Below are 26,967 nucleotides of genomic sequence, written 5' to 3' on the forward strand. Positions count from 1 at the left end.
GGAATCCTCATCTCTCCCAAGTGGACATTCTCTCTTTCTCCCCTGACCCATCTGTCTATCACCTCCTTTGAATTCCATGCTGTCACAGTTACCAGCCCTTTCAAGCTTAACATCCTTATCATTCATCGCCCTCCAGGTTCCCTTGGAGAGTTCATCAATGAGCTTGACGCCTTGATAAGTTCCTTTCCTGAGGATGGCTCACCTCTCACAGTTCTGGGTGATTTTAACCTCCCCACGTTTACCTTTGACTCATTCCTCTCTGCCTCCTTCTTTCCACTCCTCTCCTCTTTTGACCTCACCCTCTCACCTTCCCCCCCTACTCACAAGGCAGGCAATACGCTTGACCTCATCTTTACTAGATGATGTTCTTCCACTAATCTCATTGCAACTCCCCTCCAAGTCTCCGACCACTACCTTGTATCCTTTTCCCTCTCGCTCTCATCCAACACTTCTCACTCTGCCCCTACTCGGATGGTATTGCGGCGTTGCAACCTTCGCTCTCTCTCTCCTGCTACTATCTCCTCTTCCATCCTATCATCTCTTCCCTCTGCTCAAACCTTCTCCAACCTATCTCCTGATTCTGCCTCCTCAACCCTCCTTTCCTCCCTTTCTGCATCCTTTGACTCTCTATGTCCCCTATCCTCCAGGCCGGCTCGGTCCTCCCCTCCTGCTCCGTGGCTCGACGACTCATTGCGAGCTCACAGAACAGGGCTGTGGGCAGCCGAGCGGAAATGGAGGAAAACTCACCTCCCTGCGGACCTGGCATCCTTTCACTCCCTCCTCTCTATATTTTCCTCCCTCCTCTCTTCTCCAGACCATTTCTGGAGACCTTCTCCCTTACCTCACCTCGCTCATCAACTCATCCTTGACCGCTGGCTACGTCACTTCCGTCTTCAAGAGAGCGAGAGTTGCACCCCTTCTGAAAAAACCTACACTCGATCCCTCCGATGTCCACAACTACAGACCAGTATCCCTTCTTTCTTTTCTCTCCAAAACTCTTGAACGTGCCGTCCTTGGCCAGCTCTCTTGCTATCTCTTTCAGAATGACCTTCTTGATCCAAATCAGTCAGGTTTCAAGACTGGTCATTCAACTGAGACTGCTCTTCTCTGTGTCACGGAGGCTCTCCGCACTGCTAAAGCTAACTCTCTCTCCTCTGCTCTCATCCTTTTAGACCTATCTGCTGCCTTTGATACTGTGAACCATCAGATTCTCCTCTCCACCCTCTCCGAGTTTGGCATCTCCGGCGCGGCCCACGCTTGGATTGCGTCCTACCTGACAGGTTGCTCCTACCAGGTGGCGTGGCGAGAATCTGTCTCCGCACCACGTGCTCTCACCACTGGTGTCCCCCAGGGCTCTGTTCTAGGCCCTCTCCTATTCTCGCTATACACCAAGTCACTTGGCTCTGTCAAATCCTCACATGGCCTCTCCTATCATTGCTATACAGACGACACACAATTAATCTTCTCATTTCCCCCTTCTGATAACCAGGTGGCGAATCGCATCTCTGCATGTCTGGCAGACATCAGTGTGGATGACGGATCACCACCTCAAGCTGAACCTCGGCAAGACGGAGCTGCTCTTCCTCCCGGGGAAGGACTGCCCGTTCCATGATCTCGCCATCACGGTTGACAACTCCATTGTGTCCTCCTCCCAGAGTGCTAAGAACCTTGGCGTGACCCTGGACAACACCCTGTCGTTCTCCACTAACATCAAGGCGGTGACCCGATCATGTAGGTTCATGCTCTACAACATTCGCAGACTACGACCCTGCCTCACACAGGAAGCGGCGCAGGTCCTAATCCAGGCACTTGTCATCTCCCGTCTGGATTACTGCAACTCGCTGTTGGCTGGGCTCCCTGCCTGTGCCATTAAACCCCTACAACTCATCCAGAACGCCGCAGCCCGTCTGGTGTTCAACCTTCCCAAGTTCTCTCACGTCACCCCGCTCCTCCGCTCTCTCCACTGGCTTCCAGTTGAAGCTCGCATCCGCTACAAGACCATGGTGCTTGCCTACGGAGCTGTGAGGGGAACGGCACCTCCGTACCTTCAGGCTCTGATCAGGCCCTACACCCAAACAAGGGCACTGCATTCATCCACCTCTGGCCTGCTGGCCCCCCTACCTCTGAGGAAGCACAGTTCCCGCTCAGCCCAGTCAAAACTGTTCGCTGCTCTGGCACCCCTACGGTGGAACAAGCTCCCTCACGATGCCAGGACAGCGGAGCCAATCACCACCTTCCGGAGACACCTGAAACCCCACCTCTTTAAGGAATACCTAGGATAGGATATAGTAACCCTTCTAACCCCCCCCCCCCAAAAAAAGATATAGATGTACTATTGTAAAGTGGTTGTTCCACTGGATATCATAAGGTGAATGCACCAATTTGTCAGTCGCTCTGGATAAGAGCGTCTGCTAAATGACTTAAATGTAAAAATGTAAAATGTAACATCAGGAAATACTAACAGAAATACATATCAAGAACTTGAGAAATATGACATGCTTTCTCTGATAAAAATAGAGTGATGTGCAACATTTAATAACCCCCCTCATCTAAGACAGAAAGGACCTCTCACTATACTTTAACATTATACTTCTGTAGTTCTACAACCAACACATAAATGTCTTCACTGTTTTTAATAAACTGAAAAATGTAAATGTGGACATTCACACCTATGATTGCAAAGGGGTCTTCCAAGTAAACAAAGGCCAGACTCATAAGTCAGAATGTGATTTAAAACATGGTAACAATATTGAATGTTTCCATTACTGTGTTGAATTCCAAGTGCTAACCTACCTACCTATGCATGACTAACAGTTCTTACATATTGCCTCCTCATCATACAGACAAGGTCAAGGTGATTCATGACATTAGTGGTTGTCTGACTCTGATATTTACCTGCATGGTTGGTAAGATCACTGTTCCAGTTAGGGGGGTTATGTGTCTATGTGTTTAGACCTATGTGGTCAGACAGACAGACAGACAGACAGACAGACAGACAGACAGACAGACAGACAGACAGACAGACAGACAGACAGACAGACAGACAGACAGACAGACAGACAGACAGACAGACAGACAGACAGACAGACAGACAGACAGACAGACAGACAGACAGACAGACAGACAGACAGACAGACAGAGGTCATAGTGTCACTGCCATAGAATTAGGAATTAAAATACTAGAATGGACATGAACCTGATGATGCGATAATGTCAGCCATTTTAGTTAGGGAGTTGCTCAATCATGGTTCGCCAGTTCTGTGATAAGATATTGTGTATAATAATGGATTTGAAAAATGTATCTGCACTGTATGTTTGTTAGCTAGCTAGCCAGACAGTTTTAGAGGAATGATAAAAAAATCGAATCAACTGCCAATATGTCAACATTCCATTCAAACAATGCAATCCACAGCCATACACTGGATGAAATCAGTTGATAATAGGACTTAGAAAAGTTTGAAATGCAACATGTACTGACATTGTGTAATAATAACTTGACAGCTTTCCAACAATACACAAATGTAGATATTTATAGTCTGTTCACATATACTGAGTATACTAAACATTAGGAACACCTTCCTCATGTTGAGTTGCACCCCCCGTCCCCCCTTTTTCTCTCAGAACAGACTCAATTCGTTGGGACATGGACTCCACAAAGTGTTGTAAGCATTCCTCAGGGATGCTGGCCCATGTTGACCAATGCTTCCCACAGTTGTGTCAAATTAGCTGGATGTCCTTTGGGAGGTGGACCACTCTTGATACACACAGGAAACTGTTGAGTGTGAAAAACCTAGCAACATTGCAGTTCTTGACACGCCTGGCATCTACAGTACTACTATACCCTATTCAAAGGCACTTAAATATTTTGTCTTGCCTGTTCACCTCAATCCATGGCTCAATTATGTCAAGACTGAACCATCCTTATTTAACCTGTCTTCAACCCTTCATCTTCACTGATTTGAAGTGGATTTAACCAATTACTTCAGTGAGGGATCATAACTTTCACTTGGATTCACCTGGTCAGTCAATGTCATGGAAAGAGCAGGTGTTCTTAATGTTTTGGATAGTCTGTATATTTTAGAGGCTATTTATACAGACAATTGGTATAAAACCCATATAAAGTATATTTTGAATTATTTGACAATTATTTAGGTTGACACAATTTCTGATATCTTACATGCCTTACTTTTATTTTCCTGCATAAGTAAAATCAGGATTTAGCCTCTTCTGTCATTCATTCCAATTAGACTGGTTTGGATTTCTCCCTGAACAATATGGCTGCCATCTTTACCCCATTTTGGAACTTTGAGGGTCTATGACATAGCCTTAAGTCTTCTTGGGTATGATGCTAAAAGCTTGGCCCACCTGTATTTTGGGAGTTTCTCCCATTCTTCTCAGGCAGATCCTCGCAAGCACTGTCAGGTTGGATGGGGAGCGTTGCTGCACAGCTATTTTCAGGACTCTCCAGAGATATTTGATCGGGTTCAAATCGGGGCAAACAAAAAATGAGAAGTACAAAATGACTTTCCAACGCACTTCACCACGCTCATAAGACTAAGTTGCCCTTAGGGCCAGGACTTTTTCCTGTTCAAGAAAAAAACATGTCTTTCCTGATATACACTTCCTGATATACAATGATAGCATATACAATATTCAAACAGGCTTTGTGGATGCAGCACTACTTTAGTGTGGGGGGAGGGGATTCACTTTGTTGGCTTTTATTATAATATTTACATTGTGGAAAAAGTGAAGAAAAAAACATTCATGCCACGGGAGGAACCGGATCCGTCCAAATAGGACCCGGAACGAAACAGTCCAAAACGGAGAGGTGCCGGATCCTGTTCCGGCAGGATGCAGCTCAAATTAAGGATTACACACGCCCGAAAGCTTGCACACACACATCCCAGGAGAATGCTGAGAAAGGACTGTGGTGAGGTGCAATACAGAACTGATATTCAGTTCCTATTTTCCCCTGGACTTTATTTGATGTGGTACACTATAACTTCATTTGCATATGTGGTAATTTAGCAACCCTGTCAATGTACTGCAGTCATAATGATACCATCTCTAAAGGCAGTACCAAGACAATTGGCGTGTCATGCTCATTCAAACATCTGTAACGGCTGTCGGAAGAGAGAGTAGACCAAGGTGCAGCGGAGTTAGTGTTCATCTTGAAATTTAATTCGAATAAAGAGAACACTACAAAAATGAACAAAACACGACAGCAAAACAGTCCTGTTAGGAAACACTCTAAACAGAAACAATCCCCCACAAAACCCAAAGGAAAAACAGGCTCCTTATGTGTGACTCCCAATCAGCAACACGAACTTCAGCTGTGCCTGATTGGGAGCCACACACGGCCCAAAACAAAGAAATACAAAAACATAGAAAAATGAACATAGAACGCCCACCCATATCACACCCTGGCCTAACCAAAAACAGAGGAAAAAACCCTCTCTATGGCCAAGGCGTTCGAACATGGCCTGTAGTGTTTACTGTAGGTAGGATTCTAGCTGGCTGTAATTACTGTGTGTGTCCATCATCTTACACAGGGCAACACAGGGACTTTGGATGCTTATAAAATGCTCCCAGTATCGTTCATGATAGATGGTTAAAGAGAGCCTGATACTGACAGCTGTGGAAGCAACTGTTGTTTTCTGTGAATCTATTTGTATAACCGGTAACAGTGACACTATTCTCATATTTACATACTGTCTCTGTTGCTTGTTGTCCAAGGCAGGTACATGATGTGGTGAGGTGTATTCACATGAGGTATTAGTCCTTTGATCCTATTTCATGCTTTTAAAATGACCAAGCATGTACCAATGTGTATGAAATACTCAATTACTACTACTACTACTACTACTACTACTACTACTACTACTACTACTACTGTATCACCATGGCTCACAATACATTTTACATATAGCACTATACCCCACTGTGTTATTCTAGCATGACTCAACAAAAACATAGATGGGTGTCAGTGCATTAATGTCATGGTATTGTTGTCAGATAACAGAGCTCTGTAATGTGTTGCATGGAGAAGACATGTTGAGTTCCAGAACCATCTTACTGAATAGATACTGTCATCAGTTGTCCACATTCAATACATTCCACTAGGTGTCTCATCAGTGCCATTATTCACAATATTTACCTCAATAACAGTGGTAGTAGCAGAGACAGAAGAGGAAGCGGGTGACCTCACTCACTCCTTTTTTCTGCTTCATATACAGTCAGTCAATGAACTAAGCAGACCAGACCCAGCTGCTGACACATTGGTGTCTATGGGAGAGCCACCACTTAAGGCTTAAGCAGACCGGAACTGTGACCATTTATTTCAATGGTAAACTGCCTGAGTAAGACCTTCATTTATCCACCATCTTTGGTAGTAGTGGGCAGTGCACAGGTTTGCACAATTTCATTACAGGAGAGGTCAGAAAAAGCTTCTGCCACATTATCTATGATGTGGCTGAGAATGTGTTTCAGTTAAGCCTGATACAGAGGCTATTCCTTTTGGGCTGTGGCCTGTATATATTTAGTAAATCTAGACTGATATATTGTATGTCTATTATATGGTGCCTTCACTGTTGAATCAACAAGAACTGTTAATAAATGTACACTTTATTAAGCACTTCAACCTCAACTTAAGTCAGTTGTTTGTGTGTATGCCTCTCAAGACATAAAATGCTGTGTACAAAGCCTGAGAAACGTTACACTGGTTTGTCATAGTTACCACAAACCAACAACCCTCCTCAAACAGATAGGAGTTGAGTGGTTATGGTTTGATCTCTTCCTCTTTAGCAGTGAGGGTTTGTGAAGGAGGTCAGAGAGAGACAAATGGAGAAAGGGTTGTAGATGTCAAAATGATGAATAGGCCTATACATGAAAAGGTGTGTGGGGCTTTCTATGTTTATCAGAGAGACGAATGTCAATGTTATTTTAGCATACAGCATACAATAGTTCACTTGTCATATTCATTTCTCGTTTACATTGAATCTATCACTGACAGTGGCGGTCAGTGACCTTTAAGATGAGGGAGGACGATTTCTTTCCTTATGAGCATGGCCTTATTTCTATTACAGCATATTGGATGACTGTTATTCATATTCCATTCACACAGTTCAATGTAACAACGATAAGTTTAAGCTACTACATGATACAAACATTTTCCCTATACCCATCATGGGGTTGCTAGCCTATGACAAATTTGATGTGACAGACAGTGACACACTCTTGCCTGAATCTAGTTTATCTAGGGTGTAATCCTTAATCCTACAGTTGCAAACGAGAGTTTCTATTGGACGTATTTAGGTCCGTTTATCCCCGTTTGTTTCCGTATAAGAAACGTTTTTTCAACAGAATCAGCGGAATGAATACACACCTGATCACGTGTAAACATGGGTCACTTTCATAGCAGCCACATTGTATTCCTTCTTGCATCAATGAGCTCTCCTCCTCTCACCTTTTCTCTTGTCCAGGCAAAAAAAACGTTCCAAGCCAAACCATGCCATAACCGCTACACACAGCCTACATCGTTGTAATGATAATAGCTAAAGTAACGTCATAGTCAACATAGCTAATAGAACTAAAGCGTTAGTAAACCTGCTTCAATCATGCAGTAACGTTACAGTGTACAGTCACTAAGCAGTTTAGCGATTACACCAGCTGGCCCCGGTGGCAATAAATTAGTAAAACCAAAAGCAAATCTTGACTTGGAAGAGTTCCAGTTTTGTGTTGGATAGTCATAGCCAGCTAGCTAATATAACCTCCCTCTGTTTGAGCAGGGTGTTTCAGTAGGCTAAACTACCTAGCTGCATTTGCTGGCTAAGTAAGGGAAAGTGAACGTGAATTTTTGTAACTAATTTTCTCGCTCTTGCTTCTCCTTAATTTTGGAAGAAATGAATTTGTTCAAAACTGTTCAACTATTGTCTTTCTCTCTCTTTGAGTCAACTACTCACCACATGTTATGCACTGCAGTGCTAGCTAGCTGTAGCTTATGCTTTCAGTACTAGATTAATTCTCTGATCCTTTGATTGGGTGGGCAACATGTCAGTTCATGTTGCAAGGACTCTGATAGGTTGGAGAACATCCTCCAGAAGTTGTCATAATTACACTGTAAGTCTATAGAATGGGGTGAGAATGATGAGCCTCCTAGGTTTTGTATTGAAGTCAATGTACCCAGAAGACGACAGAAGCTAGCTGTCCTCTGGCTACACCATGGTGCTGCCTACACAGTGCTGTTGAGGCTGCTGTAGACCTTCATTGCAAAACAGTGTGTTTTAAACAATTATTTGGTGACCTGAATATATTTAATATAGTTTGATCTAAAAAGGATGACTTTTTAAATGTTTTAAAATATGTATTTTTATGAAATTCACAGAGGAGGATTGTCCTCCCCTTCCTCCTCTGAGGAGCCTCCACTGCAGTCTGACAACTCATTTCCTGTGTTATTCCTCTGAACAGTTGACAGACATGCCTTGTAACGCAAGAATCTTCACACACAGCTAACTTATAAATAGCTCCTAAACCATGAAGTCAACCCTTTGACACCTCTCCACCTCTCCTACTGACATTAATAAAGATTCTACTGAACATGTAAACATGACCTGGTATGGTCAATGCAATGTTGCCTTTCGCACAAATATAATTTTATCATCAATGCTCCTTCCTCAGATCATTACTTTAGTTTTGTTAGATCTGTCTTCCACCAACAATAAGACCACAGTGTTGCTGTGTCTGCTCCTTTTACAGAAAGAGGAGTTGAGTCAAGATGAAAATGACATCAGATGCAAATTCTTTCTGTTTCTCTTTAAGGATCTGTAGCTTTCTAATTCTGACAAAGACCCATTTGTGTCACAGCCACAGGAACTGCAGGGGTCCAGTCCAGAGGAAGCGCTGGTGCTCAGAATCGAGCACATTTCCTTTATTGGATGAGAATTTGTTTCATTTATAGAATATGAAGTATGTCAACCATGCACAATACATATGGCATCAGATGATGACTTTGTTTGGTAATACTGTGTTACAGAGGAATGGAGTTGTTGGTCACTGCAGCTTCTTATTCGGTTGCTGCATGATCCTGAGTAATATTAGAAATCTATAGACATTGTGTAGTTTTTTACCAAATATATTTTTAGATTCAATACAATTGTATAGTATTGGTCTTCTAGCTCATTTCCTGTTCTCAGTCTCTCAATGTAATTTAGTCAGTTCTCTCTGTTTTTCTCCCTCTTTAACTCTCTCTCTCTCTCTCTCTTTCTCGCTCTCTCTATTTCTCTTTTTCTCTCTCGTTCTCCCTCTCCGTCTCTCTGTCTGTGTTTAAGTGCTTTCTGCATTTCATCACTCTAACCCGATACAACAACACAAATGGTTCACTAACTGAACATGACAAATTCTCAGATAACTTTTCTTTAAAGAGTAATTTCAAATAGCTACTCGTATCCAGTTTAAGTAATGTATAGCATGTGTCTAATCTGCAAATCTATTTTTTCTCAGCCCTGCCCAGCTATACTGACAGTAAATATCAACTTATTTTAGAAGAAATAGGGAATTATTTAAGAAAAGTGCAAGGGTGCCAATATATTTGGCTGCAACTGTATGTACACCTAAAATGTACTTTAATCAAAACTCTACAAAAACAGCTAAACTGTTGGAAATGAATCGACATCATGTGTATCAAATAATGTTCACATCATCTGATTCATTTGATTCTCTTCTCTCACAGCTCTTTCCAAAGCGACAGTGAGTGACATACAGGGGGGAGGAGACTCTGACTGGAACTACAGATGGTATAAGAATAGTCAGTTAGTGATCCCCTTTAACACAAAGCCTGAGTACAGAATCAGTCCTGTCTACATGTCTAACAGTGGATCATATAACTGTGTGGGTGTAAAGGGAAACAAGATCTCCAATAACAGTGATGCTGTACAACTGACTTTGTCTGGTAAGTCTATCGAATGATGTAAACATCTCCATGGGCAACTAGAATATTTTCTTAGATTAGAAGTTTTTAACCTGTCAACTGCCTAATGACAGATCAGCCACAACCTGTCCTGAGTGTCTCTCCTCAGTGGCTGAACCCTGGAGACTCAGTGACTCTGAGCTGTGAAGTTGACAAGACTTCTACAGGCTGGAGGTTCTTCTGGTACAGGACTGTTCCCTACAGAGCTGGGTTACCCTCCCTATCAGACAAGTCTTACTCTGTAGAGCCCCTATCTGACAATGGGACTACTGAAGACTCCTACACTCTGATCCCTGCTGGTGCTACTCCCACAGGAGGATATGTGTGTAGAGCTGGGAGAGGAGACCCAGTCTATCATACACTCTACAGTGAACCTCAGTTTCTCTGGTCAGGAGGTAACTAACTGCATTGAATCATATTTAAGTTCCCACTCGGGCATGTAATATATATCATTATCTCACTGAAGGTTTGACTCTGTCTCTTTGTTTCAGATCTGCAGCCTTCAGTGTCTCTCAGAATAAGTCCCAACACAACCCAACACTTTAGATCAAAGTCTCTCTCACTGAGCTGTGAGGAGAAGGGGAACTCTACTGGATGGAGACTGATGAGATACACAGAGAGAGGAGTAGAGTCAGGGTGTGTCTCTAACTGGGGATCAATAACAGGGTCCACATGTACCATCAGCTACACGTACGTACACATGGGACAGTGGAGTGTTCTGGTGTGAGTCTGGATCAGGAGAGTACAGTAATGCTGTCAACATCACCTTGGATGTTATGTTTATTGCAACTAACATGTTTTGCATACTGTATGCATGATAGGATGTTCAATTCTGTAACTGAATTGTATCTCTTATAAAATACAAGATCATAATATTTTGAGGGTGATGACTCCAGTATGCAGATTTACAGTATTATTTATATATTATGTTAAACAGATGGTGATGTGATCCTGGAGAGCCCTGTCCATCCCCTGACTGAAGGAGACACTGTGACTCTGTGCTGCAAATCCTGGACAACCAGCTCAAACATCAAGACTGATTTCTACAAAGATGGAGTACTCATCAAGAATGAGACCACAGGAGAGATGACCATCCCTGCAGTATCCAAGTCACCGTATGGATGGTGGCAGGTTTCCTCCAGACGTGACGCTTGCCTTTCAGGACAAAGAGTTCAATCTTGGTTTCATCAGACCAGAGAACCTTGTTTCTCATGGTCTGAGAGTCCTTTAGGTGCCTTATGGCAAACTCCAAGCGGGCTGTCATATGCCTTTTACTGAGGAGTGGCTTGGTTATATTTGATTGGCCGAACCTATTATAACTAATTTGGAACATGTATAGTTTGTTATTAACTAAATGAATGCATATTTCTATATACATATATACTGTCTATGTAAGTCTATTAATTGTTGTATTTTTACAGTAGTTGTTATAGGAGCCAGATGAGTGTTCCACTATGTAAGTGTAATGGAGAAGGTAGGTTGTATTTTGTATTAATTTTCATATATAAAATAAAAAGTGATCATTTCCTACATCATTGTATTGATTTTAAATAACATTTGATGTAAGGACATATTCATTTTACTGTCTGTATTGCCGAGTTGAAACAATGCATTTGCTACTTGAAAATTCCTATTCATTTATAATTATGCAAAGCAACACTCTCTAACAAAATCTCTATGCACCACAGTGCAGTCAGTCTACTGTAAACCACATTCAGATTGTCTTCTACTGATATGAACCCATACAGAAGTGTTCCATGTCTGTACTATTATGATGAGATAGAGAGAGGAAGGAATAAGAGGGCAGACCCAGTAGACTGAGGGGTTATGTTGTTGCTATGTGACCAATGACCATGTTAGTTTCTATATTGTCTGTAAGAAATTGTAACCTCCATTTATATTTGGACAGTACTGTTGTATATTCTGTTGCCCCTTCTGTTGACAAGGCTCTTTCAGAGCTACAATTTGACTTTTTTGCTTTGCCGAAACCCTTTGTTGAACAGAAATTGGTGCTTAATGCAGCTTAGACTAAAACCTTAAAAATGTACCTGATTATTTATCCATATTGGAAAATGCCCAGTTGATCACATTATAGTGATAGTATGTCTGACCTCACAAACAATGTAAAGTATGTATAGATAGGTGTAATATAGAGACAAGCCTGTTGATTTTTTATCTGAGGGGATCCTGCTATTGACACACTTGTTGAATTATGAAGTGAACTTGACAACAACAATAATTAAAGAGGCAGTCCAGACAACGCAGATGAGTGCAGGTAGGGTAGACAGAGCAAGTGTTTACTGGTGGCAGCCATGTTCCTCCACTTTATGTTACTTGAGTCATATTTACTAATATACCTGGTGTATTTATGCAAATGAGGAACACATAATTGTTTTCATTTGAACACAAAACACAAAAAACTGATACAATAACTAAATGTTTATATTATGTGCAATATTCAACAAAACACACACACACACACACGTGTTCACAATAAATGAACAATTGACACACTGACACACATCACATAAACAAACAAATTGAAACACAACCATAAACAACACAATAACAAAGACATATCTATGTAGACAGTATCTAACTAAAAGTGTCCCTCAGAATCATCTGACTAATGAACAAGTCAACCACCAAACCCCTGAGAAGAGTCAGCTAGCTGACTGTGGTTCTGACACATGCTCCTCCTATAGAAATAGTGTATGTGTGTATGGAGGGGATAGCTGAAGCTGAGGCTAGCTGGGATACCAGTAGTCACCATAGCAAAGGTTTGAGGGGAGGCATCTATCTGTGCATGGTGGGTGTAAAAATGAACTAACATCTGCACATACTGATATCAAACCACAAGTTCTGATCTCATCTCAGATCTCTTTTCTCCTTCCATTCTCCCTTAATCCAATAATGAGGAAGTAACCAGTGTGAGGTCATGTAGCCAACCATAAGAAGAAGTTGGTCAGATATTTAACACGCCATCAACCGCTACTCTTTTTTTTTCTTTGTACGTTTCTCAATAATTTTCTCTCTGTTTTCTGTGTGACGGTGAAGAGGTGTGATCTAAACAGACTGTCATCATATAGGAAGTAGAGGGGTTTGTCAGAAGAACTGTAGTTGTAGAGAAAGTCACTTGTCAGTGGGACAGAATGGACAACACATTGCTCTGTGTGCTGCTCTGTAAGTACTGACGTTGTATTAGTGTTTGTGTGTTTGTCTATGAGCACAATGCACTAATATTAATATTACTACTCTATTACTATAGTAGTATACACTTCTGTATTACTTCTGTACTGTAATGACTTTCTTTGTCTTTGTTGAAGTGCTGAGTATCCTCATCTACTGTGGACACTGTGGTGAAGATGATGGTAGATATTCATTTATTTGATCAAACCTCCGTCTCTTTATGTTTCATCATCTTTGTCTCTGCTTTTCCTTCCTCACGTTCATTAATGTTATGAGAAAAGGTGATTCAGTTGTGTATGTATGATCTGTAAAGAGGTATGAAACATAGTTTATGTACATGTTTTACTTGACTGATAGGTAATTGTGTTATGATGGTTGTGTTTATGCAGGTAGACTAAAGCCTGTATTGGAGCCAGTATGATACGTCATACCAGTTGTATTTCTGTCTGTTTGAACTCCAACAACTCAGATACAAATGAAAACATGAAAAGACCCAGGGAATCAATAGAACATCATTTAGAGATGCACAAAAACATTATAACATTCAAAATGGGTGAACCTTTCCTTTAAGTTGGAAAAAATGTGGCAATTTTGTCATGTGAAAATCCACCCTCCAACCTAACTGGACCCAGATATTCAGAGGAGATACTGTCACTATGAGATGTAACATACAGGGGGGAGGAGATTCTGACTGGCAGTATGAGTGGTATAATAACAGGAAGTTAGTCTACTCCAATACAAACCAAGAGTACAGAATCCGTCCTGTCTACATGTCTAACAGTGGTTCATATACCTGTAAGGGTGTGAAGGGAATCAAGCGCTCTGAAACAGTGATGCTGAACAATTGACCATTTCTGGTAAGTCTAACTAATCATGTAAACCTCTCCATGGGTAACTATAATAATTTACAGTGAGTGTAAAAAAACATTAAGAACACCTTTCTAATATTGAGTTGCAACCGTCCACTTTTTGCCCTCGAAAGAGTCTCAATTCGTCAGGGCATGGACTTTATGAGGTGTCAAAAGTGTTCAACAGGGATACTGCCCCATGTCGATTCCAATGCTTCCCATAGGTGTGTCAAGTTGGCTGGATGTCCTTAGAGTGGTGGACCATTCTTGATACACACGTGAATCTGTTGAGTGTGAAAACCCCAGGAGCGTTGAAGTTCTTGGCGCAAACCGGTGCTCCTGGCACCTGCTACCATACCTCATTCAAAGGCACTTCAATCTTTTGTCTCACCCATTCACCCTCTGAATGGCACACATACACAATCCATGTCTCAATTGTCTGAAGGATTAAGAATCCTTCTTTAACTTGTCTTCTCTCCTTCATCTACACTGATTGAAGTGGATTTAACAGGTGACATGGATGGATTTACCTGATTTACCTGGTCAGTCTATGTCATGGAAAGTTCATCATGTTTTGTACACGCAGTGTATATTGCATATATTTTGTTTGTGTTTCCACAGCTCTGCCCAGAGCCTCAGTGAGTGTCTCTCCTCAGGGTCTCCTCTACTCTGGAGATACAGTCACTCTTCAGTGTGACATACCAGACTACACAGACTGGATGTACTACTGGTACATAAACAACCAACCAGGTTACAGTACACATGATAAAACCCTCACCATCTCTCTCCCTGACCATGCTGGTCAGTACCAGTGTTGGGGGACCAGGAGAGATCAGCCCCAGAAGTCTCAACTCAGCAGAGCCCTCTCTATCCAGCTCACTGGTGAGCTTGAGACTAAATCATTGACAAAGAGTAAAAAGAGGCCTTATGTACAAACTCCAAATGCATTTATTCCCAATGATAACCTTTTTGAATCAGTACCATGGTAGCAAGATTCCACAATAACTGTTCTCATCTTATGTATGAATCAACAACTAACTGCATTGTCTTTCAACAGCTCTGCCCACGGCCTCAGTGAGAATCTCTCCTCAGGGTCTCCTCTACTCTGGAGATACAGTCACTCTGCAGTGTGACATACCAGACTACACAGACTGGACATACCACTGGTACATAAACAGCCAACAGCTTTCCAGTCAGACCAGTGAAACCATCACCATCTCTCTCCCTGACCAAGCTGGTCAGTACCAGTGTTGGGGGACAAGGACAATGCGGCCCCAGTGGTCAAATCTCAGCTCGTCTCTCCCCATCATCGTCACTGGTGAGCTATTTTCAATCTTGACATTCTCAAGTCTGAGCCAATGTGGGTTAATCTTACTGAATACAGACATGCATACTGTAAATTCTAAATAAATCGAGTCAACATACACCCTACGGAAAATATATTTTATCAAAACTTTACAGCAACAGGTCAATTATTTTCAATCACCAAGCATATATGCAGATGTTTTAATATTCTGCTCTGAATTTACTCAGCTCTGCCTGAACCTACACTGACTGTAGAGCCAAACCCTGTGTTCCCTGGAGAGACAGTTACTCTGACGTGTTCAGTAGAGTCTGACAGTATCTGGAACTATCAGTGGTACAAAGACAGGAATGATAATGTAGTATCCCAGTCTGTCAGACACACTATAACAGGAGACACCCTCACCATCAGTAGAGCTGCTGAGTCTGACCAGGGTCTCTACTGGTGTCAGGGAGAGAGAAGATCCAGACCCACATCTTCACAACCAAGTAATGTTATTACCCTCACTGTGAATGGTGAGTTACTTTGTTGTGTCTCTCTTGTGTGTCAAACACTATTTATATTGAGTCAATCAAATAGACATTGTCAGTGTGTTAATATTTAGTTACTGTATTACCTACTGAAGTAAGATCATCATCTGGAAAGATTGGTTCTCTGACTACATATGTCTTAATATTTAACTGTGTTTCTACAGCTCTGTCCACGGCCTCAGTGAGTATCTCTCCTCAGGGTCTCCTCTACTCTGGAGAGACAGTCAGCATGCAGTGTGACATATCAATGTACACAGACTGGACGTACAGCTGGTTTATAGGCAACAACCTCAATTCCAGTACGCCTGGTCAAACCATCACTACTCTGTCTAACCAGGCTGGTCAGTACAGATGTGTTGGGGGGAGGACAGGTCAGCCTCAGAGGTCTCAACTCAGTGCTTTCCTCCCCATCAGAGTCACTGGTGAGTTCACTATTGACGCTCCATCACTAACTTGTCGTACTGTATCAGGACACTGGATCTTTACACTCAAACCTATTGCAATACCAACAGATTATCAGCCGTCGACTACACTGACTTCAGACAAGGAGGACGTATTCACAGGAGACAGTTTGACACTGAGCTGTACTGTAGAGTTTTCTGGATGGAAGTTTTACTGGTACAGACACAGACCAGACTCTACACCAGTAACCACAACCTCTGGATACTCCTACACACTCAGCTGGGTCAGTGTCCCTGATGGAGGACAGTACTGGTGCAGAGCTGGGAGAGGAGACCCAGTCTACTACACCCTGTACAGTGACCCAGTCCAGATACATGTTACTGGTGAGTCTAAAACGGTGTAATGATAAATAAGATGCTATTTTACATTGATAGAAAGGTAATTTAGGGTATAATATTTTGTCTGCTTACTGTATCCCAACAACTGTAGCTAACTTGAAGCTATATTCATGAGTAGAACTATTAATAAATAAATACATGTATAATTGTGCAACTTTGTTCAGTTAGTTGTCTGTGTTCTGTCTGTGCAGAGAGACCTGTTGCTGTTCTGACCCTTCAACCCAACTGGACCCAGATATTCCGTGGAGAGACTGTCACTATGAGATGTGACATACAGGGAGGAGGAGACCCTGACTGGAACTACAGATGGTATAAGAATAGTCAGTTAGTGATCCCCTTTAACACAAAGCCTGAGTACAGAATCAGTCCTGTCTACAGGTCTAACAGTGGTTCATATACCTGTGAGGGTGTGAAGGGAAACAAGCTCTCCAATACCAGTGATGCTGTACAACTGAATGTGTCTGGTAAGTCTATTTAAACCTACATGTGTCATGATGGTTGTCTAGAAAATGTTTTTATATTAAAAGTTTGAAACCTGCCTTTCCTTCTTAACAGGTAAACCCCAACCTGTCCTGAGTGTCTCTCCTCAGTGGCTGAACCCTGGAGACTCTGAGCTGTGAAGTTGACAAGACGTCTACAGGCTGGAGGTTCTCCTGGTACAGGACTGTTCCCTACAGAGCTGGGTTACTCTCTCTATCTGACTCATCATACTCTGTAGAGACCCTATCTGACAGTAGTACTGGAACTACAGAGAGCTTCTACACCCTGAGTCCTGCTGGTCACACAGGAGGATATGTGTGTAGAGCTGGGAGAGGAGACCCAGTCTATGACACACTCTACAGTGAACCTCAGTTTCTCTGGTCAGGAGGTAACTAACTGCATTGAAACATATTTAAGTCCCCCTCATGTGTATAATATATATTATTTAACTAAGGTTTGACTCTGTCTCTCTTTGTTTCAGATCTGCAGCCTTCAGTGTATCTCACAATAAGTCCCAACACAACTCAACACTTTACATTAAAGTCTCTCTCACTGAGCTGTGAGGAGAAGGGGAACTCTACTGGATGGAGACTGATGAGATACACAGAGAGGGGAGTAGAGTCAGGGTGTGTCTCTAACTGGGGATCAATAACAGGGTCCACATGTACCATCAGCAACACATACACATGGTCCAGTGGAGTGTTCTGGTGTGAGTCTGGATCAGGAGAGTACAGTAATGCTGTCAACATCACAGTGGATGGTACGTCTATTGTACGACATTCACACACAAAAAACAACAACATTTCAATGTATGATATGTTGTTCAATTCTGTAACTGAATTGCATCTCTTATAAAATACAAGATCATAATATTTTGAGGGTGATGACTCCAGTATTCAGATTTACAGTATTATTTATATATTATGTTAAACAGCTGGTGTTGTGATCCTGGAGAGCCCTGTCCATCCCCTGACTGATGGAGACTCTGTGACTCTGACCTGCAAATACTGGACAACCAGCTCAAACATCAAGGCTGATTTCTACAAAGATGGAGTACTCATCAAGAATGAGACCACAGGAGAGATGACCATCCCTGCAGTATCCAAGTCAGATGAAGGATTCTACAAATGCAAATCCCCTGACAAGGGAGAATCACCAGAGAGCTGGATGACAGTGAGAGGTGAGAAAACTATTATGATCTCAAGTTACCTTTTCCTCATCTGTGTGATAGTTATTTTAGTGTTGATGTTAACATACGTTTGGATTTGTATTCCCATAGAAAATATGACCTCTCAACTAAATTATCAAAAGATACAGGCTGGTCTATACACCTATTTGACTAAAATATAAACGCAACATGTAAAGTGTTGGTCCCATGTTTAATGAGCTGAAATAAAAGATCCCAGAAATGTTCCATATGCACAAAAAGCCTATTTCTCTCAAATTTAGTGAAGAAATGTGTTTACATCCCTGTTAGTGAGCATTTCTCCTTTGCCAAGATAATCCATCCACCTGACAGGTGTGGCTTATCAAGAAGCTGATAAAACAGCATGATCATTACACAGGTTATAACCTCACAACCACAGACCAAGTGTAACCACGCCAGCCCAGGACCTCCACATCCGGTAATCTGAGGGGGGGGGGATTTCTGTATTTAATAGCACTTTTCAGGGGGAAAACTCATTCTGATTGACTGGGCCTGGCTCCCCAGTAGGTGGGCCTATGCCCTCCCAGGCCAACCCATGGCTGCACCCCTGCCCAGTCATGTAAAATCCATAGATTAGAGCCTAATATTTTTTTTCAATTGACTGATGTACTTATATGAACTGTAACTCAGTAAAAACATTGAAATTGTTGCATGTTGAATTTATATTTTTGTTCAGAGGCTGATGGTGTTGTGCTGTTCTCTCTCCAGTCGTATCTCCTGGATCCTCTACATCAGTCCTAGTAGGAGTGGTTGTGGGTCTGGTTGTTGCTGGTGTTCTACTGGTCATTCTCCTGGTCCTGCTGTGGAGATTTAAAAACACCAAAGGTGAGATTTTATTATTAATCATTAAACGTTTTAGTTCATGTTTAGTTAGAAAAATGTGTAATTACAATAGTTCAAAACAGCAATGACCCGATATAATCGTATGCATTTCTCATTACAGGTTCCTGTTTTAACAGAATATTCTTGTGAGTACACCTGTCTCAACTATGATAATTCAGTAACATATCGTCTTAGTTCTTCATGAGTATATCTCTCCCTCTAGGAACCCCCAGCACCAGAGCACCAACCAGGACCCCCAACAGGACCAAGGATCTACCCAGGGCCAGGCTCCTGATGCTGGGCATACACTTCTGCAGCATGGTCGGTTTCTCAACCCAGACCTCTACCACTCCTCTCTATGTAACCTCATACACTAACTCATGAACATCCACTTTATTATCAACATGTTACTGTACTCTCTGTCCCTCGACAAGCTGAGGGATAACCAACCTAACCAACCTGTCTCTCTCTACTTTGACCAACAGGTGGTGCTCACATCTATGATACGATCAATCCCTCAGACAACAATGTTAATGGTACTGTATTGTGTATGTTACGTTTAATATGAATACAGTATAGAGTTACTGCTGCTGTTCTTCATGTGTTTAATATGAATACAGTATAGAGTTACTGCTGCTGTCCTTCATGTGTTTAATATGAATACAGTATAGAGTTACTGCTGCTGTTCTTCATGTGTTTAATATGAATACAGTATAGAGTTACTGCTGCTGTTCTTCACGTGTTTAATATGAATACAGTATAGAGTACTGCTGCTGTTCTTCATGTGTTTAATATGAATACAGTATAGAGTTACTGCTGCTGTTCTTCATGTGTTTAATATGAATACAGTATAGAGTTACTGCTGCTGTTCTTCATGTGTTTAATATGAATACAGTATAGAGTTACTGCTGCTGTTCTTCATGTGTTTAATATGAATACAGTATAGAGTTACTGCTGCTGTTCTTCATGTGTTTAATATGAATACAGAATAGAGTTACTGCTGCTGTTCTTCATGTGTTTAATATGAATACAGTATAGAGTTACTGCTGCTGTTCTTCATGTGTTTAATATGAATACAGTATAGAGTTACTGCTGCTGTTCTTCATGTGTTTAATATGAATACAGTATAGAGTTACTGCTGCTGTTCTTCATGTGTTTAATATGAATACAGTATAGAGTTACTGCTGCTGTTCTTCATGTGTTTAATATGAATACAGTATAGAGTTACTGCTGCGGTTCTCCATGTGTTTAATATGACTACAGTATAGAGTTACTGCTGCTGTTCTTCATGTGTTTAATATGAATACAGTATAGAGTTACTGCTGCTGTTCTTCATGTGTTTAATATGAATACAGTATAGAGTTACTGCTGCTGTTCTTCATGTGTTTAATATGACTACAGAATAGAGTTACTGCTGCTATTCTTCATGTGTTTAATATGAATACAGTATAGAGTTACTGCTGCTGTTCTTCATGTGTTTAATATGAATACAGTATAGTTACTGCTACTGTTCTTCATGTGTTTAATATGACTAACACACTAAGTCTAAGGGCTGTATTCAGTCCGTATCGTGGAAGTTCAGCGTTTCAGTGTGATTTAAATTTAAAGGCAATGTTCCCACATTAGTGGAGACGACATTCAAGGTAAACGCTGTATATGTCGGCTCAATCAGAAATGACCTTTACATTTCTGTCAGTCAATCTGTAACCCTTCATCAATACAGACTGAATAGAGTCCTAAGTAGAGATATTAGTGTATTACCTGTCTGTTTCAGATGCTGCTGCAGGACCAAGTCATGTGACATACGCCCAGATTCAACTCAAAAAGTTGGACAAGAAAAAGAAAGGTGACTTTCAACTGTGACATCAATTAATAATGTGCAGTGTATGAAAGTTGCAACATTTACATATTTGAAAATAAAACCAAATCTACAAAACTTCAGCCCATCTTCCTACTCCTTAGAAAAGCCAGCTGATCCAAAAGAAAGTCCAGTCTACTCTGAGGTGCAGACAGGGAAAGTCACAGGTAAGACCCATTCTACAAGTTGGCAGTTAGTCAATAAATTCACAATTTGAGATTTTTTTGGAAGAGGCAGAATATGCAATAAGCTAATTTCTTTATTTATTGACTGGAAATGTCCATTGTCAGCAGCAGCTGGACCTGTTGATGTGACCTATGCTGAGGTTGACCTCCAAAAGAAGACCAAAGCCAAGAAGAAGAGAGGTAATACTGGACATCCCTCCCTCCATATTCCCCCTATCAGAACCTCACACCTCTGACCCCATATTGAATATCTATGTATTTTGTCCTCACTCCCTACAGAAACAACAACCCCACCAGAGGCAGATTCAGTCTATTCTCAACTGAAGTCAGACACAACCCCAGGTAAGATGCTATTGATACTAATATGTAACCCTCTCACCATAGACTTGGATAGATCAGCAAGGGAATAATGGTGAAAAGTACATCTCAGTGTATAAACCTTTATGATATTCACCCACTAGAGGAAACAAGAGGCTAGGGATATTACTAATAGATACATAAAGGCTTATATTACTGTTTTCAGAATGTTTCTGACACTACAAAATTAATGACTCATTGAAAATACAAACACACACAGAATGCAATTTAACGTGAATATATTTTGATTCAAACATTTGCAGTTACACAAATACCACACAATCAATTACAATATAGGAATAAAGATATAACCCCGAGTACAGAGAGTGTACTCTTAAAACTCAGTCACTGACACTGTTGGACCTAGCAAGCAGCAAAACAGCTCCTGATCTGACAAGGTAAGCTACCGTGACAAAGTTCTCCACACAGCAGAGGTCAATTCAGGTAAATTCTATAGATATTTAACAAGACTTTCTGTACACTTGTAAGAGGTAAGTGAAATTGAACAACAGTCTCTTTGCTAAATGCAATCCATAATCCCTTCAAATGGAAAAGTTGTAAGTTCAACAACTATAATGTCCGTCTCAGTTCTCCTCATGTCTCGAGCAGCATCATCCCTTCCAGTGCCTCAAAAGTCACGTGTTCACGCGATAGGCCCATTTAGTTTATGATAATGCCCTTTTAGTTTAAGAGCTGTTTTGAAAAGACCAATAGAAATTTCCACCTGTTTTGGTGGGATGGAGGTTTGGCCTTCCATGGTGACATCACCATGTCCAAAATGTGTTAAACACCAATAAGAAAGAGTTCCGAACAGCTCTGCCAATAACAGCTAATTTTCAGTTTTCCCCTCCCCACTCAGACCACTTCCAGAGAGTCCTAGAAAATTCTTGCTTTAGAAATGACCCTTTCCAAAGAAGCTTTTTGTTTATTTTTGACCATTTTAATTGAAAACAATCACAGGTTGGTACTTAATTGTTACCCAGAAATGATTTGATATTGAGATGAAAATGGCTGCATTGGATCTTTAAATTACTGATGTTTTTCTTTGAAGTTTGCACATGAAAGTAATACAACATTGGCTGAACAACAGAGGATGTAGTAAAACAACATGTTTCTAATACATGGTTTATCAGGGTATTACTAATATGGAACTAATGCTCATATCATAGAGATATACTGTCAATAGATACAGTATATCTCTGTTTTATTCTTAGGACTTTGTTTGACTGCATCCACTAAAACATGTTGTGTGTTGATATGTTACAGGTCCTTGAAGGAGATGGAGGGATAAATAACTTTGTGTGGTGAAATGTTACAGGTCCTTGAGGGAGATGGAGGGATAAATAACTTTGTGTGGTGATATGTTACAGGTCCTTGAGGGAGATGGAGGGATAAATAACTTTGTGTGGTGATATGTTACAGGTCCTTGAGGTAGATGGAGGGATAAATAACAGTGTGTGGTGATATGTTACAGGTCCTTGAGGGATAAATAACTTTGTGTGGTGATATGTTACAGGTCTTTGAGGGAGATGGAGGGATAAATAACTTTGTGTGGTGATATGTTACAGGTCCTTGAGGGAGATGGAGGGATAAATAACTTTGTGTGGTGATATGTTACAGGTCCTTGAAGGAGATGGAGGGATAAATAACTTTGTGTGGTGAAATGTTACAGGTCCTTGAAGGAGATGGAGGGATAAATAACTTTGTGTGGTGAAATGTTACAGGTCCTTGAGAGAGATGGAGGGATAAATAACTTTGTGTGGTGATATGTTACAGGTCCTTGAGGGAGATGGAGGGATAAATAACTTTGTGTGGTGATATGTTACAGGTCCTTGATTGAGATGGAGGGATAAATAACTGTGTGTGGTGATATGTTACAGGTCCTTGAGGGAGATGGAGGGATAAATAACTTTGTGTGGTGATATGTTACAGGTCCTTGAGGGATAAATAACTTTGTGTGGTGATATGTTACAGGTCCTTGAGGGAGATGGAGGGATAAATAACATTGTGTGGTGATATGTTACAGGTCCTTGAGGGAGATGGAGGGATAAACAACTGTGTGTGGTGATATGTTACAGGTCCTTGAGGGAGATGGAGGGATAAATAACTTTGTGTGGTGATATGTTACAGGTCTTTGAGGGAGATGGAGGGATAAATAACTTTGTGTGGTGATATGTTATAGGTCCTTGAGGGAGATGGAGGGATAAATAACTTTGTGTGTTGATATGTTACAGGTCTTTGAGGGAGATGGAGGGATAAATAACATTGTGTGGTGATATGTTACAGGTCCTTGAAGGAGATGGAGGGATAAATAACTTTGTGTGGTGATATGTTACAGGTCCTTGAGGGAGATGGAGGGATAAATAACTTTGAGTGGTGATATGTTACAGGTCCTTGAGGGATAAATAACTTTGTGTGGTGATATGTTACAGGTCTTTGAGGGAGATGGAGGGATAAATAACTTTGTGTGGTGATATGTTACAGGTCCTTGAGGGAGATGGAGGGATAAATAACTTTGTGTGGTGATATGTTACAGGTCCTTGAAGGAGATGGAGGGATAAATAACTTTGTGTGGTGAAATGTTACAGGTCCTTGAAGGAGATGGAGGGATAAATAACTTTGTGTGGTGAAATGTTACAGGTCCTTGAGAGAGATGGAGGGATAAATAACTTTGTGTGGTGATATGTTACAGGTCCTTGAGGGAGATGGAGGGATAAATAACTTTGTGTGGTGATATGTTACAGGTCCTTGATTGAGATGGAGGGATAAATAACTGTGTGTGGTGATATGTTACAGGTCCTTGAGTGAGATGGAGGGATAAATAACTTTGTGTGGTGATATGTTACAGGTCCTTGAGGGATAAATAACTTTGTGTGGTGATATGTTACAGGTCCTTGAGGGAGATGGAGGGATAAATAACATTGTGTGGTGATATGTTACAGGTCCTTGAGGGAGATGGAGGGATAAATAACTGTGTGTGGTGATATGTTACAGGTCCTTGAGGGAGATGGAGGGATAAATAACTTTGTGTGGTGATATGTTACAGGTCCTTGAGGGAGATGGAGGGATAAATAACTTTGTGTGGTGATATGTTACAGGTCCTTGAGGGAGATGGAGGGATAAATAACTTTGTGTGTTGATATGTTACAGGTCTTTGAGGGAGATGGAGGGATAAATAACATTGTGTGGTGATATGTTACAGGTCCTTGAAGGAGATGGAGGGATAAATAACTTTGTGTGGTGATATGTTACAGGTCCTTGAGGGAGATGGAGGGATAAATAACTTTGAGTGGTGATATGTTACAGGTCCTTGAGGGATAAATAACTTTGTGTGGTGATATGTTACAGGTCTTTGAGGGAGATGGAGGGATAAATAACTTTGTGTGGTGATATGTTACAGGTCTTTGAGGGAGATGGAGGGATAAATAACTTTGTGTGGTGATATGTTACAGGTCCTTGAAGGAGATGGAGGGATAAATAATTTTGTGTGGTGAAATGTTACAGGTCCTTGAAGGAGATGGAGGGATAAATAACTTTGTGTGGTGATATGTTACAGGTCCTTGAGGGAGATGGAGGGATAAATAACTTTGTGTGGTGATATGTTACAGGTCCTTGAGGGAGATGGAGGGATAAATATCATTGTGTGGTGATATGTTACAGGTCTTTGAGGGAGATGGAGGGATAAATAACTTTGTGTGGTGATATGTTACAGGTCCTTGAGGGAGATGGAGGGATAAATAACTTTGTGTGGTGATATGTTACAGGTCTTGAGGGAGATGGAGGGATAAATAACTTTGTGTGGTGATATGTTACAGGTCCTTGAGGGAGATGGAGGGACACACCATCAGAGGAGAAGCAGGATCAATCTGGGAACATGGGTTATGCATGCTCAACGCACGCAAGCACACACACATGCAGGCATGCTCACACACACACACAAATAAAAACGCGCACGTACACACACACATGCCCACGAACACACAAATACAGAAAAAACACATTCATTTTTACAAGTGAACATGTGCAGTATTCCAAAAGCACTTGTGATCTTATGTTAGGATAATGTGATCACATGTGATCTTATGTTAAGTTAATGTGATAACGTGATCTTATGTGAAGTTAGTGTGATAACATGTGACAACATATGAAGCAACATGTGATGACAGAAACTGCACATGTGAAAACGTGATTTCACTTTACATTCTCATGTGTTTTTTCTGTGAGGGACACACACACACACACAATAACACCTTGTACATTAAGGATTTGTATGTTATTTTAATTTACCAGATAAATACAACCAATATATTACATTTAACCGTGTGTATTACTGTAAAAGCTTAAATAAATGATATGGTGTAATGATGATAGATCTTATAAACAGCTACAGTAATTCTATCTGCTTTGTATTGTGTATTACTGTAACAGCTTAAATAAATGATATGGTGTAATGATGATAGATCTTATAAACAGCTACAGTAATTCTATCTGCTTTGTATTGTGTATTGAATTGTTGGGTTGTAAATGTACTGAAATGTATTATCATTGATTCATTATTTCTGTCATTCAGATGATAGAATAATATATTTTCTATATGAATGTCACATATACATGTTCGCTTCTAATGATCTGTACTTTTACAATATCTTTGCATCATGCTTTTTTATTAAACTTAAATTTTTTTATCCACCAGATGGAATGAATGCTTTGTTACAGTAAACAGATATTGTCCTCATGGTCAACTGTTCCATACAACCAACCTACTTTGTTCAGCTCTCCTTTCAGCCTAATAGAGTTGTTGGGCTCCTCAACATTACAGGAAAAGTGTTAGGAAGACAACATTTCAGCGTTTAATTAAACTACATTGTTGACAGCAAAACTCTATAATGAAATTTCAGGTATTACATTTGACACTGACTACACAACTAATACCCCTGATAATATAATGGAATACAATACAGTATAATGCAATACAATAGAACTCTCCAAACTACTATTTTAGGTTGATCAGTTATAGTTCAGCTATAGTTGTCTTTATCATATTTCGTTAATTTTGTATTTTAGAGTAATTTTCGAGGTTAGTTAGCCAGCTATTTTCGTCCCCCGCGACGCCATTTTTCCAAACCTAGCCAACTATTACCGACGAGCAGCATTGTAGAAACTAAATACATTACAAAAGAACGTCTTGATTAGTGTTATGTTAGCTAGCTACATAGTTGCCATTGTATCATGATAAAGGTGTAGTACTGAAACTATCGAGGTTACCTAGCCAGCTACACTTTCAAAGTCAACAACGCAGCCACTGCTAGCTAGCCTACTTCACCAGCCAGCAGTACTGTATCATTTTAGTCATTTTAGTCAATAAGATTTTTGCTACGTAAGCTTAACTTTCTGAACATTCGAGACGTGTAGTCCACTTGTCAT

General features: G+C 40.9%; 2 pseudogenes; both read left to right on the plus strand.

Moving 5' to 3' along the window:
• The first annotated feature begins 9,843 nt into the window (after positions 1 to 9,843).
• On the plus strand, positions 9,844 to 13,029 carry LOC106577808 (uncharacterized; annotated as a pseudogene).
• On the plus strand, positions 12,968 to 26,235 carry LOC106577787 (Down syndrome cell adhesion molecule-like protein 1 homolog; annotated as a pseudogene).
• Positions 26,236 to 26,967: the final 732 nt, after the last annotated feature.

The sequence above is a fragment of the Salmo salar genome, chromosome ssa18 (genome assembly GCF_905237065.1).
Source record: "Salmo salar chromosome ssa18, Ssal_v3.1, whole genome shotgun sequence".
In the NCBI taxonomy this organism is placed as follows: Eukaryota; Metazoa; Chordata; class Actinopteri; order Salmoniformes; family Salmonidae; genus Salmo; species Salmo salar.